Source organism: Hemiscyllium ocellatum (assembly GCF_020745735.1).
Source record: "Hemiscyllium ocellatum isolate sHemOce1 chromosome 27 unlocalized genomic scaffold, sHemOce1.pat.X.cur. SUPER_27_unloc_15, whole genome shotgun sequence".
NCBI classification, from domain to species: Eukaryota; Metazoa; Chordata; class Chondrichthyes; order Orectolobiformes; family Hemiscylliidae; genus Hemiscyllium; species Hemiscyllium ocellatum.
This window is the reverse complement of record NW_026867482.1, coordinates 187,925-211,591: the sequence shown is the minus strand read 5'-3', so window position 1 is coordinate 211,591 and position 23,667 is coordinate 187,925. Positions and strand designations below refer to the sequence as shown.

The 23,667-nt window shown below is 46.3% G+C and overlaps 2 non-coding genes across 2 annotated transcripts; both read right to left on the bottom strand.

The window, feature by feature from the left end:
• Window positions 1–8,900: 8,900 nt before the first annotated feature.
• On the bottom strand, window positions 8,901–8,974 carry trnan-guu (transfer RNA asparagine (anticodon GUU)). Its single transcript has one exon. It is a non-coding gene; the product is annotated as a tRNA-Asn (tRNA).
• Window positions 8,975–11,203: 2,229 nt separating this feature from the next.
• Window positions 11,204–11,277, bottom strand: trnan-guu (transfer RNA asparagine (anticodon GUU)). Its single transcript has one exon. It is a non-coding gene; the product is annotated as a tRNA-Asn (tRNA).
• Between the last annotated feature and the right edge of the window lie 12,390 nt (window positions 11,278–23,667).

Below are 23,667 nucleotides of genomic sequence, written 5' to 3'. Positions count from 1 at the left end.
AAGGCGGTGCCGAATTTGAGGGATTTGACTGAGACAAGGTGAGGGGAGGGGAAATGAGGAAACTGGAGAAATCTAGGTTCATCCGTTGTGGTTGGAGGGTTCCTAGGCGAAAGATGAGGTGCTCTTCTTCCAGCCGTCGTGTTGCTATGGTCTGACGATGGAGCCCCAGGACCTGCATGTCCTTGGTGGAGTGGGAGGAGGAGTGGAAGTGTTGAGCCACGGGTGGTTGGGTTGGTTAGTCCGGGTGTAGGTTGGTGGGGTGGTAGGTGAGGACCAGTGGGGTTCTGCCCTGGTGGCGATTGGAGGGGCGGGGCTCAAGGGCGGAGGAGCGGGAAGTGGAGGAGATGCAGTGGAGGGCATCATCGATCACGTCTGGGGGGAAATTGCGGTCTTTGAAGAAGGTGGCCATTTGGGTTTTACTGTATTGGAACTGGTCCTCCTGGGAGCAGATGCGGCGGAGACGAAGAAATTAGGAGTATGGGATGGCGTTTTAAAAAGACATGAGGGGCACCTTTTTATTTTAAGACAGAGAATAGTTCTCATGTGGTATCAATGTCCAGAGGAGGTGGTGGATGCAGGTACAGTTACAGTGTTTAAAAGACATTTGGATAAGTACATAGAGTCATAGAGATGTACAGTATGGAAACAGACCCTTCGGTCCAACCCGTGCCTGCTGACCAGATATCCCAACCCAATCTAGTCCCACCTGCCAGCACCCGGCCAATATCCCTCCAAACCCTTCCTATTCATATACCCATCCAAATGCCTCTTAAATGTTGCAATTGTAATAGGAAAGGTTCAGAGAGTCTGGACCAAACACTGGCAGGTGGGACTAGTTTAGTTTCAGAACACAGTCAGCATGGACTAGTTGGACTTAATGGTCTGTTTCTGTCCTGTATGACCCTGTAACTGTTCTATACTGGTCTTAAAACCAGTTTCTCACCTTCCCCAATACCCATCCACTTTGTTCTTCAAAGTCAAATGAACTCAGCGTTGAATACATTCAATGACTGATCTAACTGCAGGAAGACATCGCCACTTGTGAACCCAACTTCTCTTGCTAATATATCACTGGCCTTGCTGATTGCTTGCTGCTCCTGTCTGACAACAGACAGTGACTGGTGTAGAAGGACGCTGAGGCCCCTCTGTCCATCCACACATCATTCCTGATGAAGGGCTCGTGCCCAAAACATTGACTCTCCTCCTCCTCAGTTGCTGACTGACCTCCTGTGCTTTTCCAGCGCCACACTTTTCAACTCTGATCTCCATCATCTCACTTTCGCCACATCTCAACAAATCACCATTTAAACAATGCGCCTCTTCTCTGCGTTTTTTAATATCAAAAGCTTTAGATTGTGTCAATTCATTTGCCATGTGTTTGCAAATTGAGACACAGACCTGGATCAACTTTTCCAGAGTCTGTCCCCTCCCCCACGCCTCAATTCACTCTTTCCTTTCAGTTGCTGCATGTAAACAATTGAACCCCAGAATGAAACAAAAAATGGAAAAATTGGTCATAAACAGACTGTTGTACTTACAAAAGTGAGACAGAGGAAGGAAGTTACAGTCTGGGGTAAAGTTCACAGAGGAAGGAGGAGCAGCAGCTTCAGAGCTCACGGTCCAATCGCCACATTTCGACAATGGCCGGCTCTGATTGGCAGGAGGACCAGTCTCTTTCCGGTCCTCCAAGGTTCTTCATTGGTGAATGGAAAGGAGCTGACGCACAGTTTCTGCGGGCACCAAGGAATGTGCGCAGTGCTTTGCTGACACCGCGGAGCATGCTCAGTATGCAGGAAGTTGTTACAGATTTTAAAGTTAAAAATCACAAAACACCTGGTTAGAGTCCAACAGACTGATTTGGAAGCACTAGCTTTCAGAGCGCTGCTCCTTCACCGGGTGATTGTGGAGTGTAAGATCGTAAGACACAGAATTTATGATCTTATACTCCACCACCGCCTGATGAAGGAGCGGCGCTCCGAAAGCTAGTGCTTCCAAACAAGCCGATTGGACTGTAACCTGCTGTTGTGTGATTTTTAACTTGGTACACCCCAGTCCATCACGGGCACCTCCACATCATGACAAATTTTAAGTGTCCAACTGCGAATACGAGAGAAAAATACCAAAGCAATTTTTTGTCGAAATGTTTTTCCCCTGTGCCTTGACATGTTATTCCTTTTGCATTTTGTCTGGCTGCTCAATGTTTCTGTCCTTTCCCCAGGGTAGAGGTATTCCAAAACTACAGGGTATAGGTTTAGGGTGAGGGGAAAAGATTTTAAAAGATTTAAAAGACTAAGAATATAACATACATCCCTTACAGTGCGAAGGTGAGGACTGCAGATGCTGGAGATTAGGGTCGAGACTGTGTGCTGGAAAAGCACAGCAGGTCAGGCAGCATCTGAGGAGCAGGATATTCGATGTTTTGGGCAAAAACTTCATCAGAAAATAGCCATGGGGAACTGGCTTAATCGAGTGGGTCTGGGTGGGATGCTGTTGGGAAGGTCGATGTGATGGCCTGCAGGGATGATATGCCTTAGCCATGCTTATATTGAAAAAGGATTGCCTTAAATCTGCTATGGGACGAGTGGGTTCCAGTTCGTGGGACACTGACACCAGTCCTGGGAAAGGTGGGATTTGTGCTGTCTCTCGCTTCACATTCTGCCCCTTGTCCATTTTCTCCCCACCCACTGCCCCCTGCCCTTTCTCCCCGTTTCACACTGCACCCCGATTCTCTCCCCAACCCTCTGAACCCCGGTCATTCTCTACTCCCCAACCTCTGCCCCTCTCCATTTCTCTCCCTTCTCCACCACCACCAGTGCCCCCGCCCATCCTTTCTCGTGCCTCAGCCCTCTTTGATCTAGTGGCCGAGCAGAGGCTGATAGCCAAGTTTAGAACACATGAGGATGGCCTCAGCCGAGACACTGGGTTCATGTCACACTACAGGAGACCCACCTACACAATACACTCACACACACAAGCACACTCTCTTACATACTCACACGCTCATGCAGACCCTCTCTGATAGACCTGCTCTCTCTCAGATACGCAGTAATACATCCCCACACTCAAACTCACGCACACACCATCTCACATGCTTATATTCCATCACACACACACACACACACACACACACATCATATCCAGCATGCACACGCAAACTCACCCACTCTCTCTCATGCATGCACTCACATATAGAAGTCTTTGGGGTGAATCTGCGTTTGCAGGATTACATATTTGGAAATAGAACCAGTCTCACTCAAGATAAGAATGCAGACAGACCCTACCCTCACAGCTTTCATGCATTGTCTGACCTGAGGTGTCACCACCTTTTATTGAACCTTAGGTTACCTGGAGAATGTGACTTTTAAAAAGTTCTGGGGTTTACAGATGAATGAATCGAAATCTACAACCCGTTTTAAAAGATGAAAGACTCAACAGCAATCTAGGTTTCTTCAATATATCATTTATGTTGCATAACACTATAATCTTTTATTCTATATTCTGTGTCTTATGATCCTCCTCCACAGAACCACAGGTCCAAGGAGATCTGTCCCAACTTTCCAATCTACCTTCATTGTTGACACTCCTCAGGCACGGCACCATTCACGTCAACCTGTTCATACCCTGAGACCAACGAGCTACATGCCATGGGCGCAGCCAGCTCCAGAAGCAGCTGAGACTTGCTCAGTATGAAATACATTGTACATTGCTCCCAGAATTTCAAGCAGCAACGAGTTTCAAGAACATCTGCTTTTCAATCTGTCTCCCTGTTCCCAGGACACTGCTGTTTGTCCCGTCCCCAGGGACCGGGCTCTCTCCACTAGCGGATAATTGATCCATTTTGTTTCTACTTGCAAGCTGTGCTGGTGGAAGGCAGAGCCCATTCGCTCTTCTGCTCCCTCTCACTATCACATGGGGTAGGAGACGTCATTGACACGAATGCATCAAATGACAACTTTGAACTTGTTCCAAAGGTCTGTTATGGGAGAAATGGAAAGGTGATGTGCTATCGGGACAGACAGAAATGGACACCGGAGAGTCTTCCCTCAGGTAAATTGATACGAGTGCCTTCTTGCGCAGCCTGTTTGGTGTTCAGAATTTGCCTTGACACAGCAATCCTGCAGAAAGTATTTTGTTACACGGGCGTCTGTTACTTTACCGCAGGAAATGGACAAAAACAGCAAGTCATGTGTTTCAACTTCACCAGTTCATTACCATCCTGAGAGAAGAGGTTTCACATGAGGTCAGAACACACCGACAGAAGAGCACGAAACAACTCAGAGCTCCACAAGGGAGCCAGCGCAACAGTGGAAATCTGACCCGAACCACTCTCTGCACGAAAACGTCCTTTATAATGTCATTTTATCTTCCTTTTTCTCGGTCCCACATGACTTGGAAAACTTCGGTTCTCTGAGGAAAGCTGACCCAATTTTGCAAACTACCTTCATTGCTGACATTCCTCAAACACCGCACAGCTCACGTCAACCTGTTCAACACTATCTCCAACCATTTCACTTCCGTGTTTTCAGCCTCGTTCGTACTCCAGACAGCCCAACCTCGTTTCATCAAGGTGCTTTTTGAGAGCCCCAAGTGTCCCAGATGAAGAGAATCCGAGTGAAACCTTCACTCACTGAGAGTCATCCCCACGACCCTGAGCTGAGGGCCTGCAGGCAATCCAACACGGAAGGGAAGGTTAAAACTCGTCTCTGACACCCGAGCGGCCAGTGACAAGCATTACCCTCCTCACCATAGGATACAGAGAACAGGAGAAGACCACGCAGATCTCCACAAGTGTATCAACTCGACTGTGCACATTGGATCAGTATATCACTGTGAAATATTTATGCCCCAAGCTTTTTTCGGAAGCAGATGAGAAGGCGAGGTGCAGAACAGAGCGCTTTTATACGGGAAAGCTGCTAAAGACGACATTGAGTGAATAGGAGAGAATGGGTTATGGTCCCAACACACACCCGTTGTGCCAGGGGTTACACTTCGGGTCCACTCTTCCTTCAATCGCAACACCCCACACCCACCTCCCATTGTGCCAAGTCACTTTCGCCTGCAACCGCCGAATGTGTAACACCTGCCCATTTACCTGCCCCCTCCAGAATATCCAAGGGCTCAAACATACCTGCCAGGTGAAGCAGCACTTTTGCCACAACCTAGTCCACTGCATTCACTGCTCGCAGTGTCGTTTCCCCAATGTAGCATGAAGCATAAACTAGGTGACTGCTTCGCAGAACATCCCGGTTCTGCCCGGAGGAAAAAGGCCCTGACCTGGCGGTTGTCTGCCACTTTAACACATCACCCTGTTCCCTGGCCAACATCTCTGTCTCAGGCTTGCAGCAGTGTTCTAGCTCCAGATGAAAGAACAACACCTCATTTTCCACTTGGAGACCTTCCAGCCCTCCGGTCTTCAATATCGAGTTCCAGAACTTTAGGGCTTGAACTCCCCCATGTCCTTGACCCCTACCACACAAACGACTCCTTGTTATCACCTCGTCTGCTATGACACACTACGTATTGTTAGCCACTAACAGTCTCCATGAACAGTTATTCGCCCTCTCACGCGGATCGTTATTCACTCCTACGTCCTTCCTATTGTTCTCTCCCTGTGCTGGCGGCAAACACAGCAATGTACATTGGAGACTCTGAGCCAGCTGAAACTTGCTCAGTGTGAAGTACATTCCACATTGCTCCAAGAATTGCAAGCAGCAAAGCGTTTCCAGAAAATCTGCTTGCCATTCTGTCCCCGGGGCGCTGATGTTTGTCTCATCCCCAGGAACTGGACTATCTCCACTGGTAGATAATTAAACCAGTTTATTTCTACTTGCACGTTGTTCTGGGAGGAGGGGGGGGGGCGGATTTAGGGTTGGTGGAGGGTAGAGTCCATTCGCTCTTCTGCTCTCTCTCTCTCTCTTTCTCCCTCTCTCCCTGAAACCCTTGGGGTGAGAGGTGTCAGTTATACTAACGCGGGGAACATGAACAACTTTGATTGTGAACTTTCTCCAAAGGTCTGTTATCGGAGAGATAGAAAGATGCTGTGCTGGCAGGACAGAAAGAAATGGACACCGAGGACTCTTCGCCCAGGTAAATTCACATTGTTGTGCATCCTTGTTGGTGTTCAGAAATCGTCTTCACGCAGCAATCTTACGGAAAGTCTATTGCAAAGTGGGCATCGCTTTCTTTGTTGCTACCGCGCAGCAGTTAACATCTGAGCCCCAAGTGTCGCAGATGAAGAGAATCCGAGTGAAACCTTCACTCACTGAGAGTCCTCCCCACGGCCCTGAGCTGAGGGACTGCAGGCAGTCCAACACGGAAGGGACAGTTAAAAATGAACCAGTTTTGCTCCCTCAGCCTCTCTGTCCCAGAGACAGGCAGTGGGACGGCATAAACACGTAGCACCATTCTCGAGTAGACACAAGCCGTTCAGCCCATCGAGTCCACGGCGACTGCCTGTCTCTCTCTCTCTGAGGTTACTCACAATCGGTGGGATCCGTCCGAATCGTTGGGGAACTGTGTCTGAGTCGTGATGAGGTATTTGACATGCTTGTCATTCACGTCTGAACCAGGGTGGCGAATCACTGCAGGGAATGGACGAAAACGCAAGGCATTTGTTTCAACTTGACCAGCTGATTGGCATCGCAGAGAACTGGTTTTGCGATTCAGTTCAGAGAAAACTGCTGAAGAACAGAATGCCACTGAGACTTCTAAAACCATGCCCCTTGAATGGAGTGGAGTTGGCGAGTGCACGGATATGCTACATGCCATTCAGAAGAGAGCGCCGATCCAAAGGAAAGCAGCTCGAGGTAGCATTGAACAATAGTAGAGGACGGTTTCGATCCAACGACCACGCTCCCGCTGCGCCACTCTGCTTGTGTGACCGCTGCCCACAGAGCACTTCAGGTTTTCATCTGGCACGCGGCATGCACGTTCGAGACTGATGTCAAAGACCTCCGCTGCTGTCGTGTAAAATGCTGTTTCGCAGACGTATGGAGGCTGTGTAAATAGAAACGTTTTTACTAAATTCCCACATTCTGTTGGTCGAACTGTGATTTCACACTGAATCACAGCATGTGTCGCAGCGCAGACGGAGGCCATGCGGCCCACCTTCGCTCTGCTGGTTCTACACTTAAGTCAACGTGTGTCTCTATTCGTTTCATTCTCTCGCCTTCCCAGCGTAAATCTGCACATCTGACAAGAAACAGAGCCATCACGAACAGTTTGCTTTTGAACTGGAGAAGGTTTCTCGTGAAATTAGCTTGAGGCTCGAGGTATGCAAGGTCAACATAACTTAGGTAAAACACGCAAACACTTGCCTCTTTAGCAGACAGTGAAAGGATTACAAGACGCAAATTAAACATTTTCGACAAGTGATACAGGGGACTGGGAAGATAAGTATTATAAACTGTGAACACCAATGTTCTGGAGCACAATACTTACATTCAAAGACCGAAAACATCCAGGTCCTGACTAATCAGATTGCATTGTGGTACTTTTCTGCAAAACTTCCACTTGTAATGTCCTACAAAAGAGTGACAAAACCCATCCCTGTCAGCCCAGGATAGAAAATCCGAAGGGATGAACGTTTGCTTATTTTCTGAAGACTCACAAAGCCAAGACTGGGTTTTGGTGATTGTTTCCTTTCCACTCCCAGGAGCCGCAGTGGTTGGGGCGGTGGGTTGGGAAAAGTAAAACGTGCCCGTCAGCAGCGTGTGGGGTTATTTCAGCTTCCTCTCATCTGACAACGCTGTGACTTGACTCCGATGTTCTCAGAGATATTTATTGACGCGAGACAATGAGAAGATTCTCATTCCCGCAGATCGGGAATTCAAACCGTTTGCCGGCTTCAGGACAATGAGAAAGATTAATTGGGGTGTGTGAAGAAGCTGTGAGCTGCATTTCAAACAGTTAGGTGGACTCAGATGCGTCATCCATTGCGCCCCGGCCCTTTGCGTATCTTACGCCACCATGCTGCAGAGTTCTGACGTTAACACGGACATGCGCAGCAATGGGAACAGTCACAAGGTCAACAACCAAAGATAATCAGCGTCACTGCTTCCCTTCCACAGTCACAACTTTGTGAAGCAGTATCTTTCACTGGCAAAGGAAACACCCTTGTCCTCAGGTGCCTGCTTCATTTCGATCACGATTTCCAGCCCCTCACTGTTCTAGTCTCATTTCCAAACACTTGGCTCATAGCCTCAAAAGAAGCTCTGCGTGTATCTGCTTGTTCCACCCGAACAGGCAGTGGGTTACAGTTTCCCACCACTCCCAATGTGAGTGAAATATTTTTCCCCCTCCACTGATTTGAATCTTAAAGAAGAAGCCGGGAAGCAAGCTCCCTTTCTTTTCGACGACATTTCACATTTTGTAGTCGGCAGGGTTCACACCTGCGTGGGGAAAGCGCAATGGATTTCAAGTCCATCGCATTAACCACTCCGCCCACGAATACAGAACCACACTGACAGCTTCACTTCCCAGGTCTGTCTGCCTGTGGAGCAGAGAAAGAGTGAATTATCGCAGAGTTTGTTTGAATCCAATCATTTCACAGTGATTCGAAAGGGTTAAATATCTGCACATGGCGAGTCTAGGTGTTTCATCGCAAAAGATGAAATGAACTTTCAGTCAAAAACAAAACACGAGACTGCAGGAGGAACTGAGAAGGTCAGGCAACATCGGTGGAATGAGAATCAGAGACAGCGTTTCAGAATTCCGTTTTCTCCGACAGGTACTGTCGAGTTTCTCTTTTTGTCTCGGCTTCTCAGCATCCGCATTCCCTCACGACAGACATGCATTCAATCCAGAAACCCCTTTGGGGAAAGGATTTCTGCTTGGGGAACATTTTCCTGAGCCCGTTAAAAGCGGACGGACTCAAAGCCAAGAACGGGCAGCAAGCACGCCGCCCCTGGGTGGGCTCGAACCACCAACCTTTCGGTTAACAGCCGAACGCGCTAACCAATTGCGCCACAGAGGCAGGTGCGAGTGTGGGCTGCACCATCGCTTAGGGGAGGCTGTTAGTGAGTTCATAATTCAGCCGGCCCCGCCGAGAATTACAATTGTCGTCTATCAGTTTTACTTTTACATAATAAAGCCTGGGACATTCATTGTGGAGACACCGGGGACAGTCTGCAGACACATCCATGTCACGAGGAACTAGCTTTGTGCTCCGGGGCCGTCGCCCTTCCAGCCTTTCAGTGTTTTGCCTGTTCCCGAGTTCTCTCATTGGCTCGGAGGAGAGAAGGGGTTTGAATTCCTGATGTGCAGGAACGACAATTCTTTCAATGTCTCAGATCAGTTCATACCCCGAGAACATCAGAGTCAATCTCCCGGCCTCTACAACAAGAGGACGTTGTCTGGACTGTCTCTGGACAATCGTTAGGATGAATGTAGATTGGTAAATGTATTTGGTGACAGTTCTGTTCTAGCCCTGTGAGCGGAACGTGGATCTGAAGGAATAAAAGGGTCATTAACAACATCGATCTGAAATTGGATACGTGACAAGAAACAGAGCCATCACTAACAGTTTGCTTTTGAACTGGAGAAGGTTTCTCGTGAAATTAGCTTGAGGCTCGAGGTATGCAAGGTCAACATAACTTAGGTAAAACACGCAAACACTTGCCTCTTTAGCAGACAGTGAAAGGATTACAAGACGCAAATTAAACATTTTCGACAAGTGATACAGGGGACTGGGAAGATAAGTATTATAAACTGTGAACACCAATGTTCTGGAGCACAATACTTACATTCAAAGACCGAAAACATCCAGGTCCTGATTAATCAGATTGCATTGTGGTACTTTTCTGCAAAACTTCCACTTGTAATGTCCTACAAAAGAGTGACAAAACCCATCCCTGTCAGCCCAGGATAGAAAATCCGAAGGGATGAACGTTTGCTTATTTTCTGAAGACTCACAAAGCCAAGACTGGGTTTTGGTGATTGTTTCCTTTCCACTCCCAGGAGCCGCAGTGGTTGGGGCGGTGGGTTGGGAAAAGTAAAACGTGCCCGTCAGCAGCGTGTGGGGTTATTTCAGCTTCCTCTCATCTGACAACGCTGTGACTTGACTCCGATGTTCTCAGAGATATTTATTGACGCGAGACAATGAGAAGATTCTCATTCCCGCAGATCGGGAATTCAAACCGTTTGCCGGCTTCAGGACAATGAGAAAGATTAATTGGGGTGTGTGAAGAAGCTGTGAGCTGCATTTCAAACAGTTAGGTGGACTCAGATGCGTCATCCATTGCGCCCCGGCCCTTTGCGTATCTTACGCCACCATGCTGCAGAGTTCTGACGTTAACACGGACATGCGCAGCAATGGGAACAGTCACAAGGTCAACAACCAAAGATAATCAGCGTCACTGCTTCCCTTCCACAGTCACAACTTTGTGAAGCAGTATCTTTCACTGGCAAAGGAAACACCCTTGTCCTCAGGTGCCTGCTTCATTTCGATCACGATTTCCAGCCCCTCACTGTTCTAGTCTCATTTCCAAACACTTGGCTCATAGCCTCAAAAGAAGCTCTGCGTGTATCTGCTTGTTCCACTCGAACAGGCAGTGGGTTACAGTTTCCCACCACTCCCAATGTGAGTGAAATATTTTTCCCCCTCCACTGATTTGAATCTTAAAGAAGAAGCCGGGGAGCAAGCTCCCTTTCTTTTCGGCGACATTTCTCATTTTGTAGTCGGCAGGGTTCACACCTGCGTGGGGAAAGCGCAATGGATTTCAAGTCCATCGCATTAACCACTCCGCCCACGAATACAGAACCACACTGACAGCTTCACTTCCCAGGTCTGTCTGCCTGTGGAGCAGAGAAAGAGTGAATTATCGCAGAGTTTGTTTGAATCCAATCATTTCACAGTGATTCGAAAGGGTTAAATATCTGCACACGGCGAGTCTAGGTGTTTCATCGCAAAAGATGAAATGAACTTTCAGTCAAAAACAAAACACGAGACTGCAGGAGGAACTGAGAAGGTCAGGCAACATCGGTGGAATGAGAATCAGAGACAGCGTTTCAGAATTCCGTTTTCTCCGACAGGGACTGTCGAGTTTCTCTTTTTGTCTCGGCTTCTCAGCATCCGCATTCCCTCACGTCAGACATTAATTCAATCCAGAAACCCCTTTGGGGAAAGGATTTCTGTTTGGGGAACATTTTCCTGACCCCATTAAAAGCGGACGGTTTCAAAGCCAAGAACGGGCAGCAAACACACCGCCCCTGGGTGGGCTCGAACCACCAACCTTTCGGTTAACAGCCGAACGCGCTAACCAATTGCACCACAGAGGCAGGTGCGAGTGTGGGCCGCACCATCGCTTAGGGGAGGCTGTTAGTGAGTTCATAATTCAGCCGGCCCCACCGAGAATTACAATTGTCGTCTATCAGTTTTACTTTTACATAATAAAGCCTGGGACATTCATTGTGGAGACACCGGGGACAGTCTGCAGACACATCCATGTCACGAGGAACTAGCTTTGTGCTCCGGGGCCGTCGCCCTTCCAGCCTTTCAGTGTTTTGCCTGTTCCCGAGTTCTCTCATTGGCTCGGAGGAGAGAAGGGGTTTGAATTCCTGATGTGCAGGAACGACAATTCTTTCAATGTCTCAGATCAGTTCATACCCCGAGGACATCAGAGTCAACCTCCCGGCCTCTACAACAAGGGGTCGATGTCTGGACTGTCTCTGGACAATCGGTAGGATGAATGTAGATTGGTAAATGTATTTGGTGACAGTTCTGTTCTAGCCCTGTGAGCGAAACGTGGATCTGAAGGAATAAAAGGGTCATTAACAACATCGATCTGAAATTGGATACGTGACAAGAAACAGAGCCATCACTAACAGTTTGCTTTTGAACTGGAGAAGGTTTCTCGTGAAATTAGCTGGAGGCTCGAGGTATGCAAGGTCAACATAACTTAGGGAAAACACGCAAACACTTGCCTCTTTAGCAGACAGTGAAAGGATTACAAGACGCAAATTAAACATTTTCGACAAGTGATACAGGGGACTGGGAAGATAAGTAATATAAACTGTGAACACCAAAGTTCTGGAGTACAACACACACATTCAAAGACTGAAAACATCCAGGTCCTGATAAATCAGATTGCATTGTGGTGCTCTTCTGCAAAACTTCCACTTGTAATGTCCTACAAAAGAGTGACAAAGCTCAGGATAGAAAATCTGAAGGGATGAACGTTGGCTTATTTTCTGAAGATTCACAAAGCTAAGACTGGGTTTTAGTGATTGTTTCCTTTCCACTCCCAGGAGCCGCAGTGGGGGAGAAAAACACCATCTGATTCACTCCTGTCCCTTTTTAGTGAAGGAAACTGCCGTTGCAGGAAAGGGTCCACTCAGTCATCCCAGCTGCATGCTTTACCTGGCTGTACCAGGGATTCAGTAACAAACGGACATTTCAGCTGACCAACAAAGAAAGTGGGGTCGGGGGGCTGGGTGCACTTTGAGCTGGAGGTGTTTTCTTTTAAAAGCACTTATTGTATACCTTTTTTCCTGGGGAATTCTGAAGCTGTAATAAAATAAGGTCGTAGTAAAGGTTACCTGAACATACCGCCAGGTTCAGACTCTGCGAGGTCCAACAGGTTTTTGTTTTAAAGCTGCTCATTTCTTTCAGCCTCCAGCACTAGTGTCATGTCTCAGAAGGATCAGTGAATGAGTAGCTAATCTTGTTAGAAATTGTATATTTTTCAGGACTACAGGTTCATTGTTTCATTTGCATTGCAAAGTTTACTGGCAACAGTTTGAGGTGTGGGCTGTATTCACTGGAAATAAAGTTTTAAAATCTCACAAACACCAGGGTATAGTCCAACAGGTTTATTTGGAGGCACTGGGTTTCGAAGTGCTGCTCCTTCATCAGGTAGCTGTGGAGTAGGATCACAAGGCACAGAATATAGTGCAAAAAGATTATAGTGTCATGCAACATAAGTGATGAATTGAAGAAACCTAGATTTCTGTTAAATCATTCATCTTTCAAAATGGATTGCAGATTTCGGCTAATTAATCTGTACATTCCAGAACTTCTTTTAAGTCACGTTTTCCAGGAAACTTAATGTTTTATAAAAGGAGGTAGCACCTCACGTCAAACAATGCATGAAAGCTGTGAGGTTAGAGTCTGTCTGTAACCCAATCTTGAGTCAGACTGGTTCTACTTCCAAATATATAATCCTGCAAATGCAAATTCACTCCAAATGCGTGAGTGCGTGCATGAGAGAGAGAGTGTGTGTGTAAGTGCGTGTGCATGCTGGGTAAAGTGTGTGTGTGAGATGGAATATAATCATGTGCGAAGATGTATGCATTGGTGTGAGTGGAGGGACATATTATTGTGTGTCTGAGAGAGAGCATGTCTACCGGAAAGGCTCTGCACGAGCGTGTGAGTGTGTAAGTGTGTGTGTGTGTGTGAGTGTGAGAGAGAGAGAGCATAACAGTGAAGTGGGGTTACCTGTCATGTGACATGAACCCAAGGTCGCGGTTGAGGCCATCCTCCTGGTTTGCCAAATTGGCTATTAGCCTTTGCTGGGCCACTAAAAGTGATTAAGCAGTTACACAACACACATGGGAGAGGGCAGGGTGGGACTTGTCTTTCGATTTGCAGAAGGTGGGACGTTCTGGGTGCTGGAAACTAGGGAAAACACACACTGGAGGACCTTCGGCACAGAGAGATGGAGCTGGAAGCCAGGCTGGAGACACGTTGGGGGAATCACTGTGGATACAGGCCGTTTGGCCCACCAAGTCCATACTGACCCTCGGAAGAACATACCCCACCCCCGACCCACCCGATAACCCCCACAGCTTATCCCTGAATTTCGAACGCCCAATCCATTCTAGCCAGTACATTTTTGGAACATGGGAGGAAAACCAAGCGCCCAGAGGAAACCCACGTAGACAGGGAGTGGGGGAGGGGTAGGAAAGGGCAAAATCCACACTGTCACCATGAGGGTGGGTTCAAACCCAGGTCCCTGGCGCTGCAAGGAATCCCCTCTCCAGCACTCGGCAACCGATTGGCTTCTGCCCAATCCTGGTGACACTCCAGTCAGTTTGAGGAAATCAATTTGCTTCCATAGAGTTTCCACGGGGCAGGGGTCGTTGTTACCCGCCAGATTCAACAATCCAATGAAAGGCTCGTCTACAGCGAGAACACTAGTCCACATTTCGCCAAAGAATTAAAGTTCTCTCTGCAATTAGAGCCCTTGAGCACTCCCACGCAGGCTGCGTGTATTCATGGGGATTCTCAATGCATGTTGATATTCGAAATTCCCCAATCCTGGGAAAAAAGATTGAGTGCATTCACCCTCTCCATGCCTCTCAGGATCTCTTCACCTCTATAAGCCCGCCCCAACCCCCCGAGGCTCTTATGCTCGAAATAAAAACGTCTTAGCTTGTCCAACCTCTCCCTGTTACTCAGACCTTGAGTCCTGGTTTCTTGTAAACGTCTTCTGCACTCTTTTCAAGTTTAATAACATCTTTGTTTCGCAAGATGATCAAAACGAATCACAATACTCCAAGTGTGGCCTCACCAATATCCTGATTAACTGCAACATAACTTGTCAACTTCTATACTCAATGCCCTGACTGATGAAGGCCAGTGAGGCTTAAGCCTTCTTCACTGCCCTGTCTACCTATGTTGTTGGACATATCGGACCTGCTCCAAACTGGATAATCTAACTGATGTGACAGGAAACCGCTTCCTTTCTTGAGACAAGTCTCCCAGAGAGAAGTTGCTGGCTGACTGTCTGAACTACTGAACCTCAGTGCCCTCCTGCCCTCAGGAGGGGGGTCCACATATTTGCGTAAAGTGGTGCTCGAAATTTTTATCATCTTTGGGATGGATCTCCATTCATTCAGTGCTATGGAGTCATGTAGGCCAGAAACATACCCTTCAGACCAACCAGTCCATGATCCCCAACTAAACTAATGCCCCCTGTCTGCTCTTGGCCTATAACCAGTTTGTTAATAGTTGTGTTTATTTTTTAACTGTAACGATTGGATAAAAAAATTGCTGATAATTGATTTTAGAGTGTTGCGGATTTATTTTTATCACTAGAACAGGTTACACCACTTTTCAGGCTAATTTTACCTAATGTAGGGCAAAATGTTCCTCTGGGTGTTTCTGTTTGAGATCTTGAATGCTGCTGTGATGTCCTGCTGAATGCAATGGAGTCAATATTAATCCTAGCCTCACTGTGGCTGTGGGTGAATTGCCTTAATTTGGCTCCTGACTCAGAAACTGCGCAGAGAATCAACTGCTGAAACAATGATTTACACTTTATTGTATGTAGCAACCAAAGATAACCCCCCCGCCCTCAAGTCACCAAGTTCAACCTCACTCCCAACTTGGGGATCACCCAATTGATGGCAGAATTTAACTGACTTTCCACCGACAATATCTGTCTCTGGAAGTGTTCAGGGATTCACTGCAGTGTTGTTCTTCCAAGTACTGCTGCTGCATCTTTCTGGGTTTAAATTCTGGTGGAGATTCCTCACTTTGAAATCTGTGGTGTGATGTTTCTTTAGATTCTAACACCACCTCCCCACATTGCTAGAGACCTCCAGTGTGTAGCATACCTTCTTAGCCTTGAGGTTTAGCTGTCTGCTTGAAACAGACTGTCCTGCAATTAACCTCTTGGTGTCAAGGCCATCCTTCCACAGACAGACTAACTTGTCCTTTTGTCACGAGTTTATTAAAAACTTATCTCATCTGTCCCAGGAAACAGCTTGTTGTTATACATCCTTCTTCCCAGGAATAGTTAACTAGCAGAAATTAGGCCATTCAGCCCATTGAATCTGCTCCACCATTCAATCCTGGCTGATAACTTTCTCATCCCCATTCTCCCTGTAACCCTTGATACTTAAGAATGATTATATGGTGGAGCAGACTCAATGGGCTGAATTGCCTAATTTCTGCTTCTGAGGGCTTATGATTTTGCAGTTTCTCAGTGGCCCTTTTGTTTCTTGGTCCAGAAAGAGTTATTGCTGACTCAGGTAGTTTGGAAAGTTCTGGAGTTTACAGGACCACACCATATTCCTCTCTGCATTGTCCAGGAATAACTATTCCTTCTGAGATATTGGAAATTCCAGAGAAACCTTGGTATCCCTGAATAAAATCGGTTTGTCAGAAAATCTCTGCTGCTACTCTGGAACAGAAGGATTATGGGGAGAAAATTCAGAAATCAGATGTGCAAAGAGACGATGGAGTTCTATTCCAGGATTCTCTCAAGGTAAACTTGAAGGTTGCATCACTAGTTGGGGAGGCAAATGCAATGATGGCATTTATTTTGATCAGACTTGAATATAAAGGCAGGAATGTACTTCTGAGGCTCTGTAAGGCTCTGGTCAAGCCGCATTTGGAGTATTGAACGCAATTTTGGGCCCCATATCTCAGGAAGGATGTACTGGCCCCTTTATTATTAACTATTCAATTCAGCTCATTGAATCAATTCTGCCATTTATTCAGATCACGTTAGCTCTGGTAAACATCAACTCCACTTTCTGGCTATTTCCACATAATCCTCAATTCCCTCACCAGTTAAACAAAAACTGACAGCCTTGAATGTACTTAACGACCCAAGCTCAACAACCCCCTGTAGTAACATGTTCCACAGATTTACTGCCCCCAGTAAAAATTCCTATCTGTCTTCAACATGCAATCTCTCATTTGCAGGTTATTCCCTCTGGTGCTAGACTCACCCACAAAGGTAAACTTTTCCACATCAAGCCTGTCAAGTCTCCTCAGAATCGTTTGTGTGAAAATAAGGTTACCTCTAAATCTTCTCACTTCTAATAAGTATAGGCGCAACCAATTCACTTCTCTTCATATGATATTCTTTTCATCCAGGTCAAACTTCTCTGGACTGCCACCAAAGTCAGTATATCTTTCCTTGGGTAAAGGACCCACCCAGTGTTCAGTTTCGGCCTGACTGTTGCCTGATAGAGGTTCACTATAACCTCCCGACTTTTATACTCTATTTAAAGGTCAACCTCCCATTTGCCTTCCCTATTACTCACTGAACTTGGATGAAGAGATGCATGGGTATGGGCTTCCAAATCCCTCAATTCAACAGCTTTCTCCATTTAACATTCAACACTGTTCCTCCTGGCAAAGTGCACAACCTCTTTTCTCCAAATTCTATTCCATTTGCCATTTGCTTAACCTGTCTATATACCTCTGCAGATATTTCATGTCTTCTCACCACCTGCCTTCCCATCAACCATCTTTTCTGCAATCTTGACAATAATGCATTCACTTTACTTATCCAAGTAAATAATTGTAAATAATACATATTGTAAATAATTTTGGCCCCAGCACTGATCCCTGTGGCAAACTACTGATTACAACTTGCTATCCTGAACATGCCCCTTATCCCAATTGTATCATTGGTTAGCCAATCCTCTATCCATGCCTCTTTGCTTATTATTTCATGAGATGTGAATATCATTGGGTCTGCCAACAACCCTTCCCAAACTATCCTTGAAAATGTGGCGCTGACCTGCCACTTAAATTGCTTCACATTATGATTTGGTCTGCAATAATGTTCAGGAGCGAGTTCCAGGTTTTTGATCAATAACAAAGAAGCAATGCGATATATTTCACAGTTGGAATGCTGTGTTCACACTTACCTGCTCTTAGTAGTTGAGGTGATGGCTTGGAAGTGCTTTTGAAGAGCCACCAATTAATCAAGCCAGAATGATTGATTGTGGCCAGAGATTCTGCTTTTTGACTTTCATCATCAATCTACATTCTTTCCAGCCAAGATTTTAGTCTGAAACTGCCACACAATTCCTCCTGTTATAGCTTCAATCAACTATAATAATATGACGATTCTTGGGATGATTTTTCACACCTGAGTGCAAAATAAATACAGGTCATTGTTTCCAGCTCTGCTGGAACAAAAAAACCCAGCAAATTGGTGGATAATTACAGTTAGTGCAAACAAAGCTAGCGATCGATAAAGACTAACCCTGTTTACTTCAATGGCCAAATTACATTTTGAAAACCAAGTACACTCAGACAACTTGTAAAAGTGGTTCATAGGAGGAGAAATGGGGCATTGAAGAGGAGTGAAATGATTGCTTTTGGTCACCGCCACCATTGTCTGAAAAAGATGTTGAAAGGATTCTTAAAAGGTGGGCAACAAAGTGGAGTGGTATAACATTTCAGACTCCGCAAAGTGTAAGATCACTTTCTAGTGGAAGAAAAAGACATTTCTTAATTCTCGAAGAACGGGGGAACAAATGGGGAATAAATCTGAATTGGGAACTCTTTCTTATTAAGGATGTTCCTTCACCACAGTCTTGGTTCAGAGCATAAGTTCTTCATCAGGAATGAAGGTTGGTCCAACGGGGCTGAGAGATAATTGGGAAGGGGATGGGGATGGAGGGGAGGTAGCTGTGAATGAAATAGGTCGATGGAGGTGCTGATTTATCGTGAGAGGTAAGACAGGAGGATGGAGCGAATAGGTGGGAAGCAAGATGAAAATGTAGGACAGCTCAAGAGACCAATGCCGAGTTGGAAGGTTGGATCTGGGACAAGGCGCGTGGTGTGGGAGTGAGGGTGAGGAGAAATATGGAAACTGGTGAAATCGATATTGATCCCATGTAGTTGCTGGATCCCAAGGCGAAAGATGAAGTGTTCTTCCTACAAGCGTCAGGGAGCTAGAGCTTGGAGGGGGATGCGGCACAGGACTTGCATGCCCTTGACGGATTGGGAGGGGAAGTTAAAGTATTCAGCCACAGGGCGGTGGGGTCGTTTAGGTTTGGGGACTTGGAGCTGTATTTTGAAATGTTCTGCAAGTTGGCATCCAGTCTCCCCAATGTGGCAGAGCAATGGACATATAAATAAATCTTATAAACAAATTGTATAAATTTTAGCATGCTGGAGTTATTATCTTTAATGAAGATAACGAAAATATTAATAAAATTGGGTGACTGTTTGAAACGGTTTGTTGGTCAGGCTCAACTCATCCCCTTGAAATGAGACAATGCCATTGATAGCGGTGAACTGCTCTTTTTGCTGTAAAACCACAAGTTATTGATTTATTTTCACAACTTACTGGTATTCACACCTGCACATTCAATGTCAAACTCTGACATCAGAAATGAAATTACAGCATTAATTTTGACTGACAATATTCGAACAAACAAATTAGTAGCACACAGTGAATACCAAGCCTGATAAATATGAAATCAAATTTGACCAAAAAAATACACAATCAAGATGGGAGATAATAAATGGGGGAAGGGCAGAAGGCAAGAAATGCAGCATCAAAGAAGGTGCTCCTCCAGGGAATGTATTTTACGAACTACAACTGCTAAATATAAACAAACACTCTGACATGACCCTCCGGTTTTAATGTGAACCAAAGCCCCATACAGTAGGTACCATTTAAATAAGTTAATAGATACAAGCCTTGAGCAAATCCAGCCCCGCTTTTGGAACTCGGAGTTTTCTCCAGCTCCGGGGGGTTGTTGAGCTCCTGGGCTCTAGCTGCCACTGCTCTACTGAAGAAGCTTTGGGAAGCAGATGCAAAGGCAAGATACAGAACAGAGCACCTTTGCCAAGGAAAGCAGCTTATGGAGACATTGAGCAATAGCATCACATGGTCTTGACCCCTCGGTTATGCGCCCAGCACACTCATACTGCACTACTCTGCTTCAGTGCTCCCAGTCGCAGGATTGTGGATCAGTTTAAAGTCGATCCTATATCTCTGATATCATCGCTGCACAAGGCAGTGAAGAAAGGTTTAATCACACGAACCTTCATCAGTTAGGGAATTGAGTATAGATGTTGGCAAGATATAGTGTAGTTATATAGAACGTTGATGAGGCTGCACCTGGAATATTGTGATCAGTTTTGGTCTCCTTGGTATCGTGTGATTTCTGACATCTTCAACTCTGGGTTTGTGTTGAACTTGATAGGATATTTTGTCCAACTCAGCATGTTTAAACAGTATCGCTCGCAGGGAGTCATTTGAAATATTTGAGGAGGTGAGTTCAACAAGATTGAAGTATTCAAAGTTACTTGGACTCTCTTTTAAACTTACATCGGGACCAGGAGTCAGAGACACATACAACATGGAAACAAAGCCTTCAGTCCAACTTTTCCATGCTGACCTGATATCCTAAATTAATCTAGTCCCATTTGACAGCACCTGACCCATATACTCTGGCAGCTCATTTCATGTATGTACCACCCTCTGCATGAAGAAGTTGACCCTTTAATATATTTCGCCTCTCACCCTAAACCTATGCCCTCTAGTTCTGGACTCCTCCATCCCAGGGAAGATACCTTGAGTTTTACCCTGTCCATCCCTCTCATGAATTTGTAACCTCTATTAGGTCACTTCTCTACTTCCGATGCTCCACGGAAAACAGCCCCAGCCTATTCAGACTCTCCCTGTAGCTCAAACTCTCCAACCCCCAGCAACATTTCGTAAATCGTTTCTCATAGAGAAGTCAACGTTTCAGCCCTGAAGAAGGGTTAATACCCAAAATGCTGACTACTCCACATCCTGGTGCTGCCTGGTTTGCTGTATTCTCCCGACCTCCTGCTTGCCTACTTCGGGTTGCAATAGGTAGTGGCTCGGTGGTTACCACCGCAGCCTCACTGTGCCACAGATCCAGGTTTGATTCCAGCCTTGAGTGACTGTCTGTGAGGAGTTTGCACATTCTGCCAGTGTCTGCGTCGGTTTTCTCTGGGTGGTCCTGTCCAAAGACATGCAGGTCTGAGGTTTGATGAAGGCCTTCCTGCACTTAGAGCAACTGAACAACCTCTCCCCCATGTGGACCCACGAGTGGGCCAGCAGGTCAGAAGAAAGACAAAGCCCTTCATGCACTCGGGTCAGGAGAACGGCCTCTCCTCGGTGTGGACCCACTGGTGTCTCAGCAGGTGGGAAGAACTGCTAAAGGCCATCTCGCACTCAGGGCATGAGAACAGCCGTCCTGGGTGTGGATCAACCAGTGCGTCCGCATGGCAGAGGAATCACTAAAGGCCTTCCCGCACTCAGGGCAGCAGGAGGGCCTCTCCTCACTGTGGACTCATTGGTGCTTCAGAACCGTTTCAAATTTCACAATATCCTTCTGATAGGAGTGAGACCAGAATTGCACACAATATTCCAAATGTATTCCACAATATTCCAGTGTCCTGTCCAGCCACAACGAAACTTCCCAACTCCTATACTCAAGTTAGAGGATTGTGAAAGTTTTTAAAACTCACAAAATAAAATACGAAAAAAAGGGAAGGACAAACCGAATTTTTGAAGTCAACTTGGAAGCATCATTGAGAAATCAGCGGACTGGGTTTATTAGGTACCTGTTCTCCTTAAATACACTGTATACATCTTTCTCTTCTGCTCTTCGTAGTTCACAAAACCATGCTGAGTATCCTTGATCACATTATTCCTATCCAGATGTTCATAAATCCTATCCCTTACAATTTTCTCTAAGACTTTGCCCACAACAGAAGTGAGACTCACCGGCCTATACTTACTAGGGTTATCCGTACTCTGCTCCTTGAACAAGGAAACCACATTTGCTATCCTCCAGTCTTCTGGCACTATTCCTGTAGATAACGAGGTCATAAAAATCAAGGCCAATGGCTCTGCAATCTCTTCCCTTGCTTCCCAGAGAATCCTAGTATTAATGCCATCAGGCCCAGGGGACTTATCTATTTTCACCCTTTCCAGAAATTCCAATACCTCTTCCCTACATACTTCAAAGCCATCAATTTTCAATATTCATATCGGCAACAATGTCCTGTTCCTGAGTGAATACTGATGAAAAGTATTCATTCAGTGTCTCCCCAATCTCTTCGGCCTCCATGCGCAACTTCCCACTATTATCCTTGACTGGACCTATTCCTACCCGAGTCATTCTTTTATTCCTGACGTACCTATAGATAGCCTTTGGGTTTTCCCTAATCCTACCAACCAAGTACTTTTCGTGTCCCCTCCTTGCTGCTCTTAACTCTCTCTTTAGATCCTCCCTGGCTAACTTATAACTCTCAATCGCCCCAATTGAATTTCACGCCTCATCTTTACATAGGCCGCCCTCTTCACTTTAACAAGGGATTCCAATTCATTATTAAACCATGGCTCCCTCACATGACCCTTTCCTCCCTGCCTCACTGGTACGTACTTATCAAGGACACTCAATAGTTGCTCCTTGAACAAGCTCCACATATCAATTGTCCCCTTCCCTTGAAGCCTAGTTTTCCAAGCCACGCATCCTAAGTCATGCCTCACCGCATCATAATTTCCCAGCCCCTAGCTATAAATCTTGCCCTACAGTGCATACTTATCCCTCTTCATCACCAGAGGAAAAGTCACCCAATTGTGGTCACTGTCCCCAAAGTGCTCACCTACCTCCAATTCTAACACCTGGCCTGTTTCGTTACCCAGAACCAAATCTAGTACGGCCTCACCTCTTGTTGGCCTGTCAACATATTGTGTCATCTAACGTACTAGAGCTATAGCTTTCCCAGTCAATATCTGGAAAGTTAAAGACCCCCATAACAACCACCCTATTACTTACACTCTTCTCCTGAATCACCCCGGCAATCCTTTCTTCTGCGTCTCTAGGACTATTAGGCCTGTAGAAAACTCCTCACCTTTCCTATTTCTAACCTCAGCCCAAACTACCTCAGATGGCGAGTCTTCATTCATCGTCCTTTCCACCGCTGAAATACTATCCTTTACAAGCAATGCCACACACACCCTCTTTTACCCCTACCTCTGACCCTACTAAAACATTTAAACACTGGAACCTGCAACAGCCAATCCTGTCCCTGTTCTACCCATGTCTCCGTGATAGCCACAACATCGAAATCCCAGGTACCAACCCACACTGCAAGTTCACCTTCCTTATTTCGTATACTTCTCACATTGACGTATATACACTTCAAGCCACCTGCCTGTTTAGAGGCAACCACCTTCGAGATTGATGCCATGTTCCTAACCTCCCTACACTCAAGGTCCTGCACCCTAAAGCTGCAGTCTACATGTCCCTGCAGAGTTAGTTTAAACCCTCCCAAAGAGCACTAGCAAACCTCCCCCAAAGGATGGTGGTGCACCTCAGGCTCAGGTGGAGACCATCCTGTTTATACAGATACCACCTTCCCCAGAAAGGACCCCAGTTATCCAGATACTGGAATCCCTCCCTCCTGCACCATCCCTGTAGCCATGCATTTAACTGTTCTCTCTCACTATTCCTCGACTCTCTATCACGTGGCACGGGTAACAAACCAGAGACAACAACTCTGTTTGTTCGAACACTGCGCTTCCAACCTAGCTCCCTGAAAGCCTGCCTAACATCCTCATGCTTCTTCCTACCTATGGCGTTGCTGCCAATGTGGACCACGACTTCGGGCTGCTCCCCAACCCCCTTAAGGAACCGGAAAACACGATCAGAAACGTCACTTACCCTTGCACCTGGGAGGCAACATACCAAAAGTGAGTCTCTCTCGCCCCCACGAAACCGGCTATCTGTGCCCCAAACTATCGAGTCCCCAATAACTCTTGCTCTGCTCTTCTCCAACCTTCTCTTCTGAGCAACAGGAACAGGCTCCATGCCAGAGCCCTGAACCCCACTGCTTACCCCGGTAAGTCGTCGTACCAACAAGAATCCAAAATGGTATACTTGTTCTTGAGGGGAACGACCGCAGGATGTCTCTGCATTGGC